This window comes from Papio anubis, chromosome X (assembly GCF_008728515.1).
Source record: "Papio anubis isolate 15944 chromosome X, Panubis1.0, whole genome shotgun sequence".
NCBI classification, from domain to species: domain Eukaryota; kingdom Metazoa; phylum Chordata; class Mammalia; order Primates; family Cercopithecidae; genus Papio; species Papio anubis.
In genome coordinates, this window is record NC_044996.1 from 142,520,706 (window position 1) to 142,526,783 (window position 6,078).

The following is a 6,078-nucleotide window of genomic DNA, read 5'->3' on the forward strand; positions in this document are numbered from 1 at the left end:
CAGTGACTCACGCCTGTAATCCCAGCACTCCAGCAGGTGGAGGCAGCAAATAACCTGAGGTCAGCCATTCATGACCATCCTGGCCAACATGGCAAAACCTCATCTCTACTAAAAACACAAAAATTAGCCAGGCATGGTGGCACATGCCTGTAATCTCAGCTACTTGAGAGGCTGAGGGATGAGAATCACTTGAACCCAGGAGATGAAAGTTGCAGTGAGCCAAGTTTGAGCCACTGCACTCCAGCCTGGGTGACAGAGTAAGTGTCTCAAAAACAAATTGTCATTTTATAGCCCCCCACCCTTCCCTTTGATGATCACTTTTGCAGGCTTCAGTGGGACCAGGGAACAAAGCTGAGGCTTGGCAGCCCCACTATACTGCCAGGCAGGGAGAACAAGTCACAATTATAATTATCACAAAAATTAGTGTCTGTTCTTGGGGGATCTGCAAAGTGAGCAAAGTGAGCAAAGTGGGCAGGCCCAGCTCCCCCTTGTGTAGGGGTCCATTTGGCAGGGAGCTTGCTTTAGAGACAATGATATTCCTTCAGCCTGATGGAACTGATGTTGATTAACCTGGCGGCATTAATTGGCTGCTAATCTCCCTGCACATTCATGCTTACCAGCTTCTCATTGTAAAGAGAGTGGGGACTCCTGGCCGAGGATGTACACCTGGCCCTTGAAGACGAACACCTGTACTTTCCCTTCCACTTGCTCCTGGGACTTGGCAATGCAGTGGCGGACAAATTCACACTCAGGGCTGTGCCAGAAACCAGTATACACCAGCTCGGCAAATTTCAAGCCCAGGCCTTGTTTGATTTTGCACACTTCCCAATCCATGGTGAAGTCCTTGATGTGTAAATGAGCATAGTAAAGGATGGTGCTTGCTGGGGTCTCATAGATGCCTCAGGACTGCAATGAAATGGTTGTCCACAATGTCAATATGGCCCAGGCCGTGCTTGCCTGTGGCTTCGTTCAATTATAGGAAGAGCTCCTTGGAGGTCTGGTGGGTGGCGCTGTCCTCGACGTTGGTCATCTTCATGGGGACCCCTTTTTTGAACTCAATCTCGAGTATGTCAGGGGTGTTGTGGGCTTTGGTCAGGTTCTTAGTCTTTGTGTAGAGCCAATATGCGTGAGGATGTCATACATGCTCCACGGGTTCTTGAGACTGACCAGGAAGGGAATCCAATGTTGCTTTGCATGTTCCATCAGATCCTTGAGGCCCACTGAACCAGTTGTAGAACTTGGGCATCCTCTGGAGAGCAATGACCTTAATTTGGGGGCCAGTGAGCAGGTGAGCTCAAACCGGACCTGATCGTTCCCCTTTCCCATGATGCCATAGGATACATACTTGGCCCCCTCCTGCTGGATGATTTCCACTTGTTTGTAGGTGATGGAGGGCCTAACCAGAGAGGTGCAGGAGGTAGTGGTCTTCATACAGGGTGCTGGACTGGATGGCCGGCCACATGAACTCCTCCACAAACTCTCTGCTGACATCATTAATGAACATCTTTTTGGCCCCAAGCTTCCATGCCTTCTTCCTGTCTTCCTCGAAGTCTTCCTTCTGGCCGATGCTGGCCAGGTAGGCAATGACGTCATGGCCTTGTTCCTTCACCCATACGAGGATGCAGGAGGTGTCCAGGGCACCACTGTGGGCCAGAACCATGGAGCCGTTGCTGGACATAGCGTCTGGAATTGGAAGTGCGAGTTCCCTGCGTCTGGAATCTGTCTTCACGGTGCAGTGAACCACTAGGACCCCAGGCAGTTGAGGCAGGTGACAGAGCAAGAGGAGGTAATTTTTTATAGCAACTGTACAAAACTAATACCATTCAGGTTAGAGGCAACACCAAAATCAATGAGAAATGTCAGGTGGGTTAGCACACTGACCAGGAGTTGGGTCAACACAGGCCCCAGGCCCATGAGCCATGCTCAGACACTGGGTGGAGACTGTTGTGGTATATACTGAAGGAGCTTTGAACTCTCCTTTGGAGGACCAGACTTGGTTTGGCTGTCAGATGTGTTTGGATTCAGTGCCTATCAACTGAGGAGCTGAGCCTATTGAGAACTCTGTGTGTCAAAATTGGTCAGCATTTGGGGCAGTTCTGGGCTATCAGGTGGAGACAAGATTCCACGGCAGATATGAGCCAGAGTCGGAAAGAGAAAGGCATAGGAGCCAAGATAATGCCAATCTCCTGTGAATATGATACCCTGCAATGGAGAAAGGGAATAAAGGTTGCAGATGGAATTAAGGTGGCTAACTCACTCGACCTTAAAACTGGGAGATTGTTTTTGATTATTCAATCTAATTGCAAGAAGTCACGCTGGATTCAGGACCCTAAATGCAATGACAGGTGTCCTTGTAAGAGACAGAAGAGGAGACACAGACAGAGAGGAGAAGACCACGTGGAGGCAGAGGCAGAGACTAGAGTGATGTGGCCACAAGCCCAGGGATGCCTGGAGCCCCCAGGAGCTGGGAGAGGCAGGAAGGATCCTCCCCTAGAGCCTCCAGAGGGAACTAAGTACACCCGTAGTGGTTTAAACTGTTCTTAGAGTCCTTAAAAATAGACAAAATTCAAGGCCAGCCTGGGCATCATAGCAAGACATTGTCTCCACTTTAAAAAGAAAAAAAAAAAAAAAAGCCAGATATGGAGACACACACCTGTAACATGAGCTACTCTGGAGGCTGAGAAGAAAGAAATGCTTGATCCTAGGTGTTGGAGGCTGTAGTGAGCTATGACCGTGGCACTGCACTCCAGCCTGGGTGATACAGCGAGACCTTATCTCAAAAAAAAAGGCTGGGTGCAGTGGCTCATGTCTGTAATCCCAGCACTTTGGGAGGCTGAGGCAGGAGGATCACTTGATCCCAGGAGGTCGAGGCTGCAGTAAGCTGTAAGGATACCACTGCACTCCAGCCTGAGGAACAGAGCAAGATCCTGTCTCAAAAACAAAACAAAACAAACAAACAAACAAACAAAAAACAGCAGAAGACTCAGAGATGAGTATGGTGGTCTCTGGAAGCTGGAAATGATGTTCATTTTATAGCCAGCCAGAAAGGGAGACCTCAATTCTGCAATCACAAGAAACAATTCTGCCACCATCCCTGAAAAGCAAGGAAATGAATTCTGCACAACATCTTCTCTAATAGAATGCAGCCCTACTGACACCTTTTGTTATTTTTTTTTACTTTTATAATTATAACCACTTTAATGAATGATTTAATGTAAAAATTAGGAAAAAAATCAACATTCGTATCAGATCAAAGATCAGGTTTAAGAAATGAATACACCATATATCTGCTCAAAAGAGATTCCAGAAGGAAATTCACAAGGATTTTTCATTCTTGGTGAATGAAAAATAAGGATTTTTCATTCTTATTTTATTTTTTAAAATAACATCAACTTGTACTTGTGATTAAGGACTACATGTGCAGGTTTATGATGTTGTTACATTGCATGACGCTGAGCCTACCGACATCTTGATTTTAGCCCAATGAGGCTCTTGTTGAACTCCTTACCTCCAGAATTGCTGAACTGTAGAAGTGTAAGAAAATAAATTTGCATCATTTAAGCAACTAAGTTTATAGCAATTCGTGACAGCAGCCATAGAAAATTAGTAAGTTGACGAATGGGTGAGGGCCTGTAAATTCTGTATCTTCCCAGGAGGCAGCCATTTACCCAGTAATAATGCACTATACACCGGGAATTATTGGGCCACAATGTGAGTCATTTCTAGTGGTGGGAATTGACTGCCGATCCCCCGTGCTGTACCTTGGTCTTCTCACCTGTGAGCCATTGGGCACCCTTGTGAGTAACTAGGAAGGTTAACATAAGAGCCAGTGTCCCTGAACTACTCTTTCTCAAGGTGAAATTGACCTGTCATGGGCCCAGTCAGGGTTATCACTCAAAAAGCCAATGAGCCAGCGTAAACAGGAGATTCCTTTGAACCAGTGTATCCTCCAGGAGATGCGCGATCCACATTCTACTTGCTGCAGAAACAACTTGGGTGTTTGCCAAAAATGCGCAGTCCCAGGTCAGACACTCAGATTCGTTCAATGAAGGTTTCTGCAATGGGGCCTCGACTGTCTCATGTTCTGGTTCTCCAATGGGTCCTTCCTGGTACCACCTCCCATAAACACCTTACCCTCAAATCCTGGTCTCTGCCTGTGCTTCGAGGGGGAACTCAGTTTCCTGCATTTAATTCTGTTTAAACCTCTACCACAATAACCCTGCCATAACCCTACCATTAACTCTTTCAAGCAATCCATGTAAGTCGTATGAGCCATAGACAGATAAACTAAGTGTAAGAAATGTTGGAATAAACAGATCAAACATTTAGATTTCAACTCAAGTTTATTTATGTTTTTTCCAGTTGAAAAAGAAGGACAGCTTACACAGAATAATGAATTCCCTAAAGGCAAAGGGAAAATATGTTTGCATGCTTATCTAATTAATATTGAAATCTGCATAAGATATTCATACAAATTTATGTGCATAACTTAAATTTATACATGTTTGAATATATATATATATAAATTTATTTTATTGTAATACATAAATATTTTATAATATACAATATATTGATGACACATTTAAATGCATTGATATATTATAAAATACAAATATATAATTTATATAGATATAAATTTTAATTAGATGTTATAAGTTAATTAGACAACTTGATTAGGTAAACATTAGGTATTTTAAAATGAATATATAATATATAATATACATATATAAATATAATATATAATATATATGAATATATATTATAAATATATAATGGAATGAATATATCATTATACAATAAATATTATATAATATAAAAAGAGATTTATATTATGACGTCTGTTATATATTTATATGTAACCTTTTTTTTTCAGATGGCATCTCACTGCATTGCCTGGGCTGGAATGCAATTGCAAGATCTCAGCTCACTGCAACCTCCGTCTTCTGAGTTAAGAGATTCTCCTGCCTCAGCCACCTGGGTAGCTGGGATTGCAAGGGTGTACAACACCCACCTAATTTTTGTATTTTTAGTAGAGATGGGGTTTCACCATGTTGGCCAGGATGGTTTCAATCTGAACTTGTCATCTCCCTGCCTTGGCCTCCCAAAGTGCTGGGATTACAGGCGTAAGCCAGCACATGTAACTTACGTGCAATATATTATATACAAAACAGAATATAGTGTGTATTTTATGAATATGATATAATTTTATAATATATCTTATATACTCATGTAACATGAAATATCCTTAGAGACATACATATTTATATAATATATGCTATTTGCATTAACAATACATATTGTAATAATTACTACATTGAATCATTTATTATACAATTGTTAACAAATAAGCACAAGATAAAATTGCTCTAATAAGTTTTGAAGAAACCAATGATAGAACATGATGTGCCTGGAAATCAAGAAATCTCTTATAGGTGTTATAAGATGTTGAAAATTAAGGCTAGGCATGGTGGTTCGTGCCTGTAATTCCAGCACTTTATGAGGATCACTGAAGCCCAGGAGTTTGAGACCAGCCTGGGCAACATAATGAGATCTTGTCTCTACAAAAATATAAATGTTAGCTGGGCATGGCGGTGCACACCTATAGTCCCAGCTCAGGAGGCTACTCAGGAGGCTGAGGCAGGAGGATTACTTGAGCCCAGGAGGTCGAGGCTACAGTGAGCCGTAATCACACCACTACACTCCAGCCTGGGTAAGAGATTGAGACCCTGTCTAAAAAAACAAACAAAACAACAACAACAGAAAAAAATGTTCACTTTCCTTTGAGGTTTCCATATTGCTTAATTAGGAGACATTTACAAATGAATCTATTATCTTTGTTTCAGGAAATAAACTGATATAAAAGATTTTTTTTTCCCCTGAAAAAAGTTGTTAGAAAAATCTTTAAAAATTGAAGTAAGATATTCTGTGTTAAAATTAGGGCCAGGCACGGTGGCTCAAGCCTGTAATCCCAGCACTTTGGGAGGCCAAGACGGGCGGATCACCAGGTTAGGAGATCAAGACCAGGACCGTCTCTACTGAAAAATACAAAAAACTAGCCGGGCGAGGTGGCGGCGCCTG

General features: G+C 42.6%; 1 pseudogene; it reads right to left on the reverse strand.

Moving 5' to 3' along the window:
- Window positions 1-329: 329 nt before the first annotated feature.
- LOC101001642 lies at window positions 330-2,737 on the reverse strand (annotated as a pseudogene).
- Window positions 2,738-6,078: the final 3,341 nt, after the last annotated feature.